Source organism: Neovison vison, chromosome 5 (assembly GCF_020171115.1).
Source record: "Neovison vison isolate M4711 chromosome 5, ASM_NN_V1, whole genome shotgun sequence".
Lineage (NCBI taxonomy): Eukaryota > Metazoa > Chordata > Mammalia > Carnivora > Mustelidae > Neogale > Neogale vison.
Genome location: NC_058095.1, coordinates 64,541,832 through 64,557,305, shown reverse-complemented (window position 1 = coordinate 64,557,305; position 15,474 = coordinate 64,541,832). Strand labels below are relative to the sequence as shown.

Sequence of the window (15,474 nt, the reverse complement as noted above, 5' to 3'; positions counted from 1 at the left end):
AAAAATAATGAATACTGTTTTTCTGAAAATAAATAAATTGGAAAAAAAATAAAAAAAAAATAAATATCACTGATAACCAAATGAGATTATATTTACATTTCAATATGTTATAAGCATGTTACAAAAAGAAAGTTATTGAAAACTTAGAAAAATTCATCAAGTTTATTCACTGATCCAGTTTTTTTTTAATTCTTTAGGTTATTCTTTTGCTTTCTATCTCTCTGAAATAGAAATATAACAGGACTATTTGTTCTGTGTCTCCATTTCAGGCACAAAACCTCTGTAATTTCCAATGAGGATAGCAATAAAGGTTTCTTTTGTTATGTTAATGAGGTGGCTTTTGGCTCTCATCTAGGAACTGGGGCTGGTTGGCAGTGGGGTCAACTTGTGATTAGAGGCATGGACCCTTGAGCCCACCAGCCAGACCTCTGGGGAGAGAAGACAACTGGACATGAAGATCAATGGCCAATAGTCAATAATGTAATCAATCATACCTGTGAAATGAAACCTTCATAAAACAACATTTCTCATAACATCATGTATTTGTAAACCAGGATTTGATTTTAGACTTTCTGTTTTAGCCAAACTAGCAAAAAGGGTGAGGTTTTTGTTTTGTTTTTGGACATTCTCATATTTGGAATCATAAGGGTTCTGTGCCCAACTCCACCACGTGTGTGGGAAGGGGTGTTCCACTCACCAACAATTCTCTGACACCAGCTAAGTGTGCATGTAACTCCAATCTGACACTATCTGTGTGGACGTAGATACATGGAGAGAGCAGGGGCTCAGTCCCACAAAACTGTCCCCCTACCACACACATAATACACACTTCAGATAAGAGTCACAAATCCGGGTTGTCATCTGTGCCTCCAACCAAACTATTCTAGGAATTACAGCCATTACTGTTACGGCTACCACTGTGGGATTGGCCTTGCATCAGACCGTAAAAACCACACAATTTGTGCAAAAATGACACGAGAATGCTAGCAAGGCTTGGAATCAACAAACAGTCCTAGATCAAAGATTTCATGAAAGAGTCTCTGATTTAGAAGAAGCCATAATATGTATAGGAGAGAAGATCTTCCAAATATAAGGCTCCACCTTCTGTGTGATTAGAATGTTTCTTCCTTCTGTGTTACTCCTACACCTATAATGAATAAGAAATATTGTGGAACAAGATTTCACCATATTACTAGTCATTATGGCGGTAATTTAACTGTGGATATTAAAGAGCTTCGAGATTCTATTCAGGGCATTCCTTGCTATCCTTACAATCAGTTCAAGAGTGAGTTTCTCACAAATAATGTGCGAAATGATATTCTGTCTGATGTAAACACCTTTGCTTGGATCAAAACACTGGTCTTGGCATTATAGGTGGAATGAAGACACTTTTTATTGCTATAATCATTTTACGCTTAGTCCTCAGATGCTCACGGAAATGTTTCTGATGACTAATGGTTCAAGAACTTGAAAAACGGATTTTGCTGCTTCTACATTAACAAAAAGGGGGAAATGGAACCATCCCTCAGAATGATAGGCTGCTTAAAATATCACTAATGAGAAATTGTACTGGTCACGCAAGCATGCTTGACGATGACCTTGAGAAAACCTGTACTAGCAGCAGGCCTCCAGTGGAGAGGATACAAGTCATTGAAGCCCAGCCGCTCAGGGTGGAACATCACCTGTTTCCCTTTTCCATTGTCTCCCCTGCCTCATTAAATCCTGCTATTAGAATAATCCCTTTATGTGCCCTTGCTCAACCAAAAATTCCATGCTGCTGGGCCAGGCCAACCTACTCTGTTCACCTACAAGACTATGGTCAACGTAGGCCTCCCATTCCTTCTGGTTGACCTACAAGACCCATGACTAATGTATAACCTCCTCCTTTGTTGGTTGTGATCTTGTATCTAATAAATACGGGACCGAGGAGTTTTTTGGGGCGACAGTCCTTTCAGCTGTCGTCCCTGCTCCCTCCCTCTCCCAGGTGACTTGTTTGTTCCTCATTCTTCTCCTGAGTGCCATCAGTAAGGGTCCCCCAAATGCCTGGCAGAGGGAAGAGATGCACGGAGGGAGGCCTGGTGCTTGTGTGAAGTGGGATGTCACTCAGCGCTCAAGGAGCTGTCATACCCTCAAGGCAAAGCTGTCCTCCTGTGCCCTGAGCCACAACCTTTGATGCCAGACCCATACTGTAGGCCAGGAGTGTCTTTACATTGTTCTAGGGCTGTGAAGCAAGAAGATTCCATGGGGTGCCCAGTGGGAGAGGAGCAGCGCTTCCAATAGGCAAGGCTGAGTCTCCCCACTTTGCCCTCCCCAGGCCAGTGTTCTCCCAGGCCCATCCCCGAAACGGAAAACCTACACTTCAAGGGTCCGTCCTTCTTGCCCTACCCGCTCTGCTGGGCCACGGGAACCTGGAAACAATGGCGTCGGGCTTCCCATGCCAGCACCCATTCTGCTCCCAACTTTTGCCCACTTGACCCACAGAAGAGACTCAGGAGAGCTATGCAGAGAAACTAGAACAGGCTTTAATTAATGACATGAACACTAAAGGTTCTGCGAAGAACATGGGGAGAGGGGAGGGGAAACCTGTGGGCAGCGGCAGAAGTCCCAGGAGCTGTGGGACTGGAGGCCAAAGGGACACGGATCTCCGTGTACTATCCCAAGGCCCATGGCCCCTGGGATCACAGACGAGGCGTCAGGCCCCCACATTCCCTCAAAATGGTGGGTCAGGGATTGGGAAGTTTTCCCCATGTTGGCTGGCAGGATGGAAGCCCGGTTTTGCTCCGGTACCAGGCTTGATTTGTGTCTTCCGTTCCACACTACTCTTGCACCGGTGTCACCTGGAAGGAAGTGCAACACCGGCTACTTCTCCAGGAAGCTATAGGCTCAGCCAAGCCTCTGCCTCTTGGGCCCCAAGAAAGTGGGCTGTGCTGTGGAGGGAGATGGCTTATTGCTCGGTGCAGCTCTTTTGCGTCCTCTCGGGCAGGCAGGGGATGATGGGGTCTTGGTGGCAAGGTTGGTGTGGGCCATGCTGACCAGGGAGGCGGTGCCGGTAGGAGGAGAGGCCACGACGCCCCCGTCCCCGCAGGCAGCCTTGCTGGAAGTGCTGCAGCCATCTGATGTGGACCTCTGCTTGGTCAGGTGCCTGGGGATGTGACTGAAGGGAGGGGCACTCGGGGCTCCCGACACAGGTTGGTTTGTCGTGCTGGCTCCAGTGGTCTCCGACAGGGGGCTCTGGCGTGGGCGGCCCCCTGTGTTCGGGCCCAGGCTTGCCCTGGAGCCCTGTGGGCCACTTGGGGCCCTGCTCGTTGCTGCTGCGATGCAGAGAGCCCCAAACCTGGAGCACAGATCTGCGACATCATCTCCTCTCCCCAAACCTGGGGATGCTGCCGAAAGCCCCATGCTGATGGAGGCCGGCATTGCGCTGCCAGATGGAGGGCCGGGGTGCTGGCTGTTGGGCCCAGCATGGAACACGGTGCCAGGCAGCTGGGGGGCCGCTTTCAAGCCAGGGGCAGCAGCAGTGGGCTGTAATGTGGAGGAAGATGGCTGGTTGCACGGTGCAGCCCTTTTGCACTTAATCAATAGCTGGGCAGGGGATGAGGGGGTCTTGGTGGCAAGGCTGGTGTGGGCCGTGCTGACCAGGGAGGCGGTGCCGGTAGGAGGAGAGGCCACGACGCCCCCGTCCCCGCAGGCAGCCTTGCTGGAAGTGCTGCAGCCATCTGATGTGGACCTCTGCTTGGTCAGGTGCCTGGGGATGTGACTGAAGGGACGGGCACTCGGGGCTCCCGACACAGGCTGGTTCGTCGTGCTGGCTCCAGTGGTCCCCGACAGGGTGCTCTGGCGTGGGTGGCCCCCTGTGTTCGGACCCAGGCTTGCCCTGGAGCCCTGCGGGCCACTTGGGGCCCTGCTCGTTGCTGCTGCGATGCAGAGAGCCCCAAACCTGGAGCACAGATCTGTGACATCATCTCCTCTCCCCAAACCTGGGGGTGCTGCTGAAAGCCCCATGCTGCTGGGGGCCGTCATTGTGCTTCCAGCTGGAGGGCCGGGGTGCTGGCTGTTGGGCCCCGTGTGGGACATAGCGCCAGGGAGCTGGGGGGCCGCTTTCAAGCCAGGGGCAGCAGCAGTGGGCTGTAATGTGGAGGAAGATGGCTTGTTGCACGGTGCAGCCCTTTTGCACTTAATCAATCGCTGGGCAGGGGATGAGGGGGTCTTGGTGGCAAGGCTGGTGTGGGCCGTGCTGACCAGGGAGGCGGTGCCGGTAGGAGGAGAGGCCACGACGCCCCCGTCCCCGCAGGCAGCCTTGCTGGAAGTGCTGTAGCCATCTGATGTGGACCTCTGCTTGGTCAGGTGCCTGGGGATGTGACTGAAGGGAGGGGCACTCGGGGCTCCTGACACAGGCTGGATCGTCGTGCTGGCTCCAGTGGTGCCTGACAGGGTGCTCTGGTGTGGGCGGCCCCCTGTGTTCGGGCCAAGGCTTGCCCTGGAGCCCTGTGGGCCACTTGGGGCCCTGCTCGTTGCTGCTGCGATACAGAGAGCCCCAAACCTGGAGCACAGATCTGCGACATCTCCTCTCCCCAAACCTGGGGGTGCTGCTGAAAGCCCCATGCTGCTGGGGGCCAGCATTGTGCTTCCAGCTGGAGGGCCGGGGTGCTGGCTGTTGGGCCCCGTGTGGGACACAGCACCAGGGAGCTGGGGGGCCGCTTTCAAGCCAGGGGCAGCAGCAGTGGGCTGTAATGTGGAGGAAGATGGCTTGTTGTACGGTGCAGCCCTTTTGCACTTAATCAATAGCTGGGCAGGGGATGAGGGGGTCTTGGTGGCAAGGCTGGTGTGGGCCGTGCTGACCAGGGAGGCGGTACCAGTAGGAGGAGAGGCCACGACGCCCCCGTCCCTGCAGGCAGCCTTGCTGGAAGTGCTGCAGCCATCTGATGTGGTCCTCCGCTTGGTCAGGTGCCTGGGGATGTGACTGAAGGGAGGGGCACTCGGGGCTCCCGACACAGGCTGGTTCATCGTGCTGGCTCCAGTGGTCCCCGACAGGGTGCTCTGGCGTGGGCGGCCTCCTGTGTTCAGGCCCAATCTTGCCCTGGAGCCTTGTGGGCCGCGTGGGGCCCTGCTCGTTGCTGCTGCGATGCAGAGAGCCCCAAACCTGGAGCACAGATCTGTGACATCATCTCCTCTCCCCAAACCTGGGGGTGTTGCGAAAAGCCCCATGCTGATGGGGACTGTCATTGTGCTGCCCCCTGGGGGCCGGGGCTGCTGGCTATTGGGCCCAGCATGGGACACAGCACCAGGCATCTGGGGGGCAGCTGTCAAGCCAGGGGCAGCAGCTGCGCCAGTGGCGAGTACAGAGGAGGTAACCGAACCTGGCTGGGTACTGGCACGGGTGCCCTGGGAGGCAGATGCGGGTAAGGGAACCACATAACCCGCCTGGGTGCCACTGCCCAAGGACAGCTGGACTACTGCTGTGCTCAGGGCCTGGAGTGGGTCTGGAGCCTGAGCTGCCGGCTGTCCATGCGGGGGAGAGCTTTGAAGAGTGCTGGCTCCAGGCCACTGCCCACCAACAGCCCCGAGTGGGGCCTGGGCAGTGGATCCCGGGTTGCCATTACCTCCAGGCAGCGCAGGCAGCCCTGGGGGAGCTGTGACTGAGGCTGCGATGTCCCTGGATGGCTTCGAGAGGGCCGGGGTAGATGCAGCATTGCTCCCACTGATGCCAGGGTGAGACCCCAAGAGGAGAGGCTGGGAAGAACGGGAGCAGTCCGTGGTGGTGACCTGGGAGTCAGAGGCTGGCAGAGGAGCAGCCACTGCAGCAGGCAGGGCCAAGGCACTGGATGGGCTAGTTGGGCCACAGCTGCAGGTGGCCTCTGTGTCCCCTCGAAGAGCATCTTGGATGCGCTGGAGAGCAGCTCTTTTTTCCCGGTCCAGGTCCTCTGCAGTCACTCGAAACCCCGGCTCAGGGGGTGATGGCAGCCTCAGAGGCTCCCCTCGCCTGTGTGGCAGCAGAGGAAACTTGCGTTTTCGGGGCCTGGAACAGTCAGCTGGGGATGAGTAGTTCCTGTGCGCTGCCTTCTGCCCCGTGGTGGTATCAGCATCCTTTTCCGGCTGGTTCTTCTGGCGAAGTGCAGGCACTCCGGCAGGACACAAGGGGCTCTCTTGGTAGACTTTTTTGGGGGACCTCGGGGGCCGTGAGGCCTGACTTGTGGGCAGACCCCTCTTCCTCTGCACCGGGTGGCAGCCCCTGGTGGAACTGTAAGAACTGGTAATAGCATTTCGAGTGGGATAAGAGCTCCTATGGGAGCTGGGGGACTTCTTATTGTATGGGTCTTCTGAGCTCTCTTTCTGGGGGACGGCTCTCAGCAGAGGCCCAGGCCTGGGCATAAAGGAAGAGAGGCCTCCGTGGACCCCCAGGGGCCTAAATGCCCCCTGTGGAGCCTCAGTGGCTTTAGGGTCCTTTCTGGGAGTCTCTTTGCCGCCCTTTCTGTGGTCTCTGCACACCTGCTCCGCTGTGGAGACATCATGGACATTTCTGGGTGTTGAGGGCCGCAGCCCAGTGATCACCCCCTGCAGCACACAGGGGGTGACCGTGTCCACGATGGACTTGGAGCGGCAGCGGCAGGACATCTGTGATCCGGCATCTGACAGCATTGACTTCAGCCGGCAGCCCCACCTACAGGAGGAGGTGAGAAGCCCCAGAAGAAAGCGCGGGGTCGCCTGGATCCCGGAGTACCTTCTCCAAGCTGCTAGGACTGAGCGTGGTTGCCAACTTGCGGGGTATTTGGAGGACCGCCTGTGAGTGGACCCCGGGGCGTGGACCGCCGGACGAGCCCTGGGCTCCAAGAGATGTCTGCGGCCACAGTGAGCCCGGGGGCGGACCAGCCCTCCTGGCAGGTGCGGACCCCGCAGAGCCCGGGGATGGGGGGAGGGGCACGGCCTGCTCAAGGTGGTGCCCATAGAGCAGTCGGGTAAGGCCAGATGCTGAGGTTAACAAACTAAGCCCGCAGTGCTCTCCTTCAGCTGCCAAGTCACGGCTGAAGGCCTAGAGCACAATGTGGGGCCTGTTGCCAGGACACAGCTTTAGAACCTGGAACCTGAGGAGTGAGCGCGCGTGCAGGAACCCCTGTGCACGCGCACAGCTTCTGTTGGGTCGCTGCCCAGTGCAAGGATCAGGCCTGCAGAGGCGCTGGGGAGGGGTTGACTCCCTCGTTCCCAACCCTTGGGGGATTCACAGATCTCTCGGGCTTGAAAGCTGAACTGAGGAAGGGGAACGGGAGTGCAGTGGGTGCCAACCATCTCCCCTGGCTGGGCCTGAAGCACTAAGGGACAAGAGTTGGTCTCATAGCCGTGCCCCTGCAGATCCGTCAGCCGGGCATGGCAGGGCTACACGCATTTTCTCTTTCCTGGGCAAGTGCCTGCATTGCCTCCTCCTCTGGGTGTCAGGCCCTTTCGTTCTGGGTGACATCTTGGACGGTGGGCTCACATGTTGTGCGACTCTGGCCTCTAGGAGACGCTCTGAAGACCTTTAGGGTTCTTTCACCATTTTGATTAATCCAGCAACAGGGTGAAGGTCCAAGTGGGCATTATGTCTTGCCTTTTGTTCATCATTCTTTTGACAGTGTTTGGCCTGCCCTTGCCATGTTCTTCGTGTACACTTGGCACATCCGCGTCTGGGGTTACATCTATAGCTGAGTCTCTCCTCTATTCTCCCTGAAGATCCCACGGACTGGATTCCATTCACAGAACTTTCTTTACTTTCTGACAGCACCCGGTGTGGAGTCTCCTTGGACAGTCCCCACAAGCACCCACTGAAACCCAAAGGGCAATTGTTTCTGGTAATACTCTCTCACAGAGACCCCAGGGGTCCCCTGGCATGTGTGGGTCCACACAGCAATGGGTGATAAGCCCGCCTGTCAGCTACAACTGTGATCCCGGTGCTCCCTGGGCTTTTCTCTCTCGCTGCTGCTGCCACTCAGAACCGAATTCTCACCACTGACTGCAGGTAACTGCCGTGCCAAGTTCTTCATGTCTGTTCATCCCTATCGAGTCCTCAGAGGCGCTTTAAGAAGTAGGGAGTCTTCTCTTCCCTGTTCCGTAGTTGGGGACGCTGAGACACGCAGATGATTCACCGCCTGTCCCAGGTCACCCAGCTGGTAGGCTGGTGCCACCCTGAGTCCATGCTGAGAGCTGGGTCCTAGAGGCTTGCAGGCCTGGCTAGAACTCAGGCCCTCACTGTCCCTCATCCGTTCAGGTCTTAGAGCTTGCTGGAGAAGGGTGGGAAGGGGGAGAAGGTGCTGAGCAGTCCCCACACTGGGACTGGGGCCTGAGCGGGGCCTGTTCCCTGTACCCTGCCCTGACCCCGACAGCTACATTTGCAGTGTGGCCCATAGGCGGGGTGGACCCCTGTCCCCCACAGGGCCCCCTTTTGCCACTCTCCCAGGAAGTACAGCTTGGGCTTTAAGGGTTCTGGCCTGAGCATGCAAGAAAGGTGGCCTGGGGGCTGAGAGATGATGCTGACTGCTGTGGACACAGTGGCAGGTAGTTGGGAAAGATGGGGCAGCAAGCAGACAGAGAAGCAGAGAAGGGGCAGCACTGCAGAAGGAGGTGGGAGGGGAGAGGAAATAGAGGGGACTGACAACACACACATACACACACACACACACACATGCACGCACACACACACGCACACACTGAGACACAGGGCAGATAGGAAAGAGGGGAGGAGCAGCGACCTAGGGATACAGTGAGGCCATCTAGATCCTGCCCTTCCTCCTGGCTGCATGTCAGGTCCCCAGTGGGCAGATCACCCCCGCTGTGTCCTAGTCAGTCTCTTCCTCATCTGCATAGCAGTTTGGTGGGACCCTGTACCTGCTTGCACGAGTGGGTGGCATCTACCCTTCCCTGTGTCCAGGGCTGGCCTAGTACCAGAGCTTTCATCTGCTCACGGCCCAACCCACACCAGGTGCACACAGAGAAACTTCAAGCAATGACAGTTTCTGAGGCCACAGACATGCTGCCGGGGGCACAGGAGGCTGAAAACTTGGCCTGGCGTTTTGCTGCTGAAAACGATTCCCCCGGGGCCAGGAGCGAGCTGTGTTCTTGGAGTAGCAGGACAAACCCCCACCCCATATGGGAAGCCTTGGAGGTGGGTTTCTGAAATCCTGAACTGTAATCCCACCAGTAATAGTCCAACAGTTTGCTTTGATCAAAGATCCTCTGTATTTGAACATGCTTTCCAATTGTTCAGTAATGGGAGTCCCAACATAACATGGCTCACATATTTTTATAATGTGGATATAGATTTTTATCTATCCGTAGAGAAAAATGACAAAATTCTTTGTTTTTAGAGGTTATTTCTCATGCCTTATTCCATCTCTACACCCAGGGGGGACTCAAACTCACAACCCTGAGACCAATCATCACACACTCCACCGCATGAGCCATCCGGGCAGCTCTACTTTTTAGAGGTTATTTCTAAAATTCTGCCTTGAAATTTTTTTAAAGATTTTATTTACATATTTGTCAGAGAGAGATGGAGAGCACAAGTATGGGGGAGGGACCGAGCAGAGGGAGAAGCAGACTCCCCTTTGAGCAGCAAGCCCAATGCGGGATTCCATTCCAGGACGCCGGCCTCATGACCTGAGAAGGCAGATGCTTAACACACTGAACCGGTCGGGTGTCCTGAAAATTCTGCTTTGAAATGTAACCTGGGCAATTATCAATTTATTTATTTTCTTATTAGTTTTATTATTATTTTAAATAATTTTAATATTTTATTTGCAAATTATTCATTTTATTTTATTAATTTTACTTTTTAATTTATTTTACCATTCATTTTTATTATTTATTTATTTATTTATTTAAGATTTTTGAAATTTATTTGACACACAGAGAGAGAGAGGTCACAAGTAGGCAAAGAGGCAGGTAGATGGAGACGGGGAGGTTGGCTGCCTACTGAGCAGGGAGCCTGATATGGGGCTCGATCCCAGGATTCTGGAATCACGACCTGAGCTGAAGGCAGAGGATTAACTCACTGAGCCAGCCCTGGATTCATTAGCAAGTTACCTTACAATAAAAAGTTCACCTTTTAGAGTGCAGTCTGGAGGATAGTTTGATTTTTCGGTGGGGGGAGCTGTTGGGACCTTGGAAAATGACAGGATCATTATGGAGCTCAGTCTGAAGTTGCTTTACCAGGTAACAATGGACAGGGTATAATCGTAGAACTTAATGTTACCTTTATTATCACCTGTGACAATATAGCTGAAATGGACAAAAACATCTGTTTGGGAACTAACAGTAGTGAGTACCATCTCCTGAACAGCTCATTTTATGTCCAGCTCTGGAATCCAGGTGTTGTACAAATTTCACTTTAACACTGTGGCTGATTTTACAGTCGTTCCACTTTACATCTGGGAAACTAAGGCTCAAAGAAGTTGAGAAATTTGCTCAAGGCCTGGGGTTGCCAGATTTAGCAAATAAAAAATGCAGGATGCCCAATGAAATTTGAATTTCAGTAAAACAAGCAGTAATCTTTCAATACAAGTATATCCCAAATACCACTGGGGACCGACTTACACACGGCAGCCCCATCAAGCCCTGTGGCTAGACTGTGCAGGGACCCAGGTTTACCTAATGCAAAGCACACGCTCTGTCTTGCTCTCCTCTCCCCGCCCTCTCCCATCAGCCATATGTAGTGGCAATGGGCGTTGATTGATATTCTCTGCCACGAGACCACAGAGGACATCAGAGTCCATCCAACAGCCCTCTGAAATCACACATCTTGGCAAAAGCACACAGTCCACTTTACAGGAGGGCACTGCTCTCGGAGCCATATAAAACCCTGTCCAGTGGTCATGGCCAAAGGCAGTGTCCTGTGATATAATGGCTTATATTTCCAATTCCCAGATCCATCCCAAATGTTTTTTTTTTTTTAAGCTTCTGGCATAAGTCTAATCACGGTGGGGGGCAGGATGGGGGATCCTCTTATAGATGCAAAGTGATTAAATGCATTTTCTGATTGATCAGCAAGGCAGGTGAGCAGAGTAATTGGTGAGAACACCTTTTACTGCTGTCTGCTTGAAAGAAATGGCAAAACAGGCCAAGTGTTTTCAAAATCCTTGGTGGGCTCCCTGGTCCTGGCTGGGTTTTATTTACCATGGAGAGAGGGGAGTACAGGCCTGGCCTTCACTGGGCCCTAGCCCCCCAACTAATTAAAGGCTGATTCAACATCAGCTGCAATTCTTCTACTGTATTTTCCACACCCCCGAGTGAGGACAATTTGCATTTCTCTTTGTAAAGACATGCCAGGACCTCACCGCTCTCTGTATTAAAAGAAATGAAAAAAAAAAAAGTAGGGCTTTTGAAAAGCAGACGGCACTGTGACCCCAAACACATGTGCATGGTCCCTGTCATGAGGGAGAGTCCTCCGTCCCTGTTGGGAACTTCTCAAGCATACTAATGATGATTTCATCTAGAGCTCCCCTGTGCCAGACAAGGAGCTAGAGTTTTATGTGGCTTGTCTCACAAAAATTCTCATAAAATCACTCTGAGGGAGAGTGTCACCATGCCCATTTTGCACGTGGAAAAATGGAGGCTCAGCCAAGTTAAGTCCCTTGCCCCGAGTCATTCAGCAAGGCAAGGATACGTCTGGAATGTGAACCCTTTCTGTCTGAGACCAAGGCCTTTAATGACCCTCTCTGAGGCCCCACAGCCTCTTCAGTCAGCAAACTTTATAAAGTTCTGTTGTATTTCATATTTTCATAATGGGTAAGTGTTGTTTTGTAATCAGAAGAAACAATATAGTTATTCATGTCATTTCCTTAAAATTAAAGTACATAATATTTATGGTTAAAATGACTCTAATGAGTGTGGAAGGAAAAAAGCAAGTTTTTGTTTCACCAATACAAAGGGGTTCTTTAAAAGTAATACATGAAAAAAAAAAGTCAATCCAGGGAGGATTCAAGATGGCAGAGAAGTAGCAGGCTGAGACAACATCAGATAGCAGGAGATCAGCAAGATAGCTTATCAAACCATCCCAAACACCTACAAATCCAACAGGAGACCGAATAGAAGAAGAGCAGCAATTCTAGAAACAGAAAACTGACCACTTTCTGAAAGGTAGGGCCAGCAGAGAAGTGACTCCAAAGCTATGGGGAGATAGACCGCAGGGGGAGGAGCCAGCTCCCGGCTAGCGGCAGAGCAATGGAGCACAAAATCAGAACTTTTTTTTTTTTAAAGATTTTATTTATTTATTTGAGAGAGAGAGACAGTGAGAGAGAGCACGAGCGAGGAGAAGGTCAGAGAGCGAAGCAGACTCCCCATGGAGCTGGGAGCCTGATGCGGGACTCGATCCCGGGACTCCAGGATCACGCCCTGAGCCGAAGGCAGTCGTCCAACCAACTGAGCCACCCAGGCGTCCCAAAATCAGAACTTTTAAAAGTCTGCTCCACTGAGTGACATTGCTCCAGAGGCTAAGCCGGGGTGAAGCCCATGCCAGCAGAGCGTGGCCTCAGGTCCCTCAGGCTCACAGAAGGATGGGGGATATCTGAGTGTTTCAGAGCTCATAGGTATTAGAGTGGGGAAGCTGGCTACAGAGATGGAGTCGAGGAGCGAGCTCTCTGCTCAGGGTTACCTTATTGTGATCTGTGGCACAGGCCACTGCTCTGTGAGCAGGGACCCCAAAAGATCCAGGGAGACCCCCCTGGAAGAACTCATGGGTTGGTGGGGTTCAGAGACTCCAGGCAGGGCCATGTGCCAGAGACAGAGAAGTTTGGTCACAGGTTGGAGGCCAGGGAGATGGGAGTGATTGAGCTCTTTTCTCTGAGGGCGCACTGAGGAGTAGTGCCCCATGCTCTCGGCTCCTCTGGGCCAGAGATTGGGAGGCCACCATTTTCATTCCCGACTCCTGGAACTCTACAGAAAGCATTCAGGGACAGTGAACCAGAGCGGATAACTTAACCTTACCCCTGGTAAAGGCAGTGCATTTCCACCTTGGGCAAAGACACTTGAGAATCACTATAATATGCCCCTCCCCCAGAAGGTCAACAAGAAATCCAGCAAAGACCAAGTTCATATACCAAGAGAACAGCGGAATTCCAGAGGAGGAGAAAGCAAAGCAGGGAATTCATGGTTTTCTCCCCATGATTCTTTAGTCTTGCAAACTTAGTAAGTTTTTTTAATTTTGTTTTTTTCTTCTACTATTTTTTTTAACTTTTACCCCTTCCTCTTTTAACGTTTTTAACTAGTTTCTCTTAACAATACCTTTCATTAAAAAAAATTGGAACCTTCATTATTAAAACCATATTTTATCCTTCATTATATCTAACTTTATTTTTTGTTTACACATAGGGTTTTTTCTTCTAAAAAAAATATGGGTTACAACTTCTAATAGATCAAAATATACCCTAAATCTAGCACAGGGCTTTATTATAGTTTCCAGCCTGAGCAAATTGTCTCCAATTTCTTTTTCTTTATTCTCCCAACCAATTTATCCTTATCAACTCCTTTTATAGAAACTTAAAAATTTTTTTCATTTTTATAACCATATTCCATCCCTTCATTGTGTTTACCCTTATGTTTTTCATTCTTTAAAATTTTGGGAGGTGGTTTCTTCTAAGAGACCAAAATACTCCCAAAATTAAGTGGGTGACCCTGTTCTATTCAACAGTCTAATATATATATTTGTTTGTTTGCTTACTGTTTAATTTTTTTTTCTGATCTTCTTTTTACCCGCTTTCTTCCCCCCATGGTTTGGGGTCTCTTCTGATTTGGTTAAAGCACACTTTCCTGTGGTCTTTGCCACCCTTTTAGTATTTTATTCACTCCTTCATATATTCTTATCTGGATTAAAATGACAAGGCGGAAAAACTCACCACAAAAAAAAAAAAAAAAAAAAAACACAGAACAAGAGGCAGTACCAAAGGCTAGGGACCTAATCAATACAGACATTGGTAATATGTCAGATCTAGAGTTCAGAATTATGATTCCCAAGATGCTATCCAGGCTTGAAAAAGGCATGAAAGTTATTAGAGAAACGCTGTCTGGAGAAATAAAAGAACAAAACCTAACCAAGTTGAACTCAAAAACGCTGTTAATGAAGTGCAATAAAAAAATGGAGGCTCTCCCTGCTAGGATAAATGAGGCAGAAGAGAGAATTAGTGATATAGAAGACCAAATGACAGAGAATAAAGAAGCTGAGCAAAAGAGAGACAAACAACTACTGGACCACGAGGGGAGAAATCGAGAGATAAGTGATACCGTAAGATGAAACAACATCAGAATAATTGGGATTCCAGAAGAAGAAGAAAGAGAGGGGGAGCAGAAGATATATTGGAGAGAATTATAGTAGAGAATTTCCCTAATATGGCAAAGGGAAAAAGCATCAAAATCCAGGAGTTTCCAGGAGAGAACCCCCTCAAAGTCAGTAAGAATAGCTCCACACCCTGTCATATAATAGTAAAATTGACAAGTCTTAGAGACAAAGAGAAAATCCTTAAAGCATCACAGGACAAGAAGTCTGTAACATACCATGATAAAAACATTAGATTAACAGCAGACTAATCAACAGAGACCTGGCAGGCCAGAAAGAATTGGCATGATATATTCAGAGCACTAAATGACAAAAATATGAAGCCAAGAATCCTATATCCAGCTAAGCTATCATTGAAAATAGAAGGAGAGATAAAAACCTTTCAGGACAGGGGCACCTGGGTGGCTCGGTGGGTTAAAGCCTCTGCCTTTGGCTCAGGTCATGATCCCAGGGTCCTGGGATCGAGCCCCGCATCGGGCTCTCTGCTCAGCAGGGAGCCTGCTTCCTCCTCCCTCTCTCTCTGCCTGCCTCTCTGCCTACTTGTGATCTCTGTCTGTCAAATAAAATAAATAAAATCTTAAAAAAAACCTTTCAGGACAAACAAAAACAAGAATTTGTAAACACCAAACCAGTTCAACAGAAAATATTGAAAGGGGTCCTCTAAGCAATGAGAGAGTCTAAAAATAATAGACCAGAAAGGAACAGAGACAATATATAGTAATAGTCACTGTAGAGGCAATACAATGGCATTAAATTCATATCTCTCAATAGTTACCTGGAATGTAAATGGACTAAATGCCCCAATCAGAAGACACAGGGTATCAGAATGGATTAAAAAAAAAAATCAATAGGTTGTTTATGAGAAACTCATTTTAGACCCAGAGTTACCTCCAGATTTAAAGTGATGGGGTGGAAAACAATTTACCATGCTAATGGACATCAAAAGAAAGCTGGGGTGGCAATCCTTATATCAGATCAATTAGATTTTAAGCCAAAGACTATAGTAAGAGACAAGGAAGGACACTATATCATACTCAAAGGGTCTGTCCAGGAAAAAGATCTAACAATTTTAAATATCTATGCCCCTATCATGGGAGCAGCCAACTATATAAACCAATTAAGAACAAAATCAAAGAAACACATCGACCATAATACAAAAATAGTAGGGGACTTTAACACTC

At 50.2% G+C, this 15,474-nt stretch overlaps 1 pseudogene; it reads right to left on the bottom strand.

The window, feature by feature from the left end:
• Positions 1-8,221: 8,221 nt before the first annotated feature.
• Positions 8,222-15,474, bottom strand: part of LOC122906809 — a 36,449-nt pseudogene continuing 29,196 nt past the window's right edge.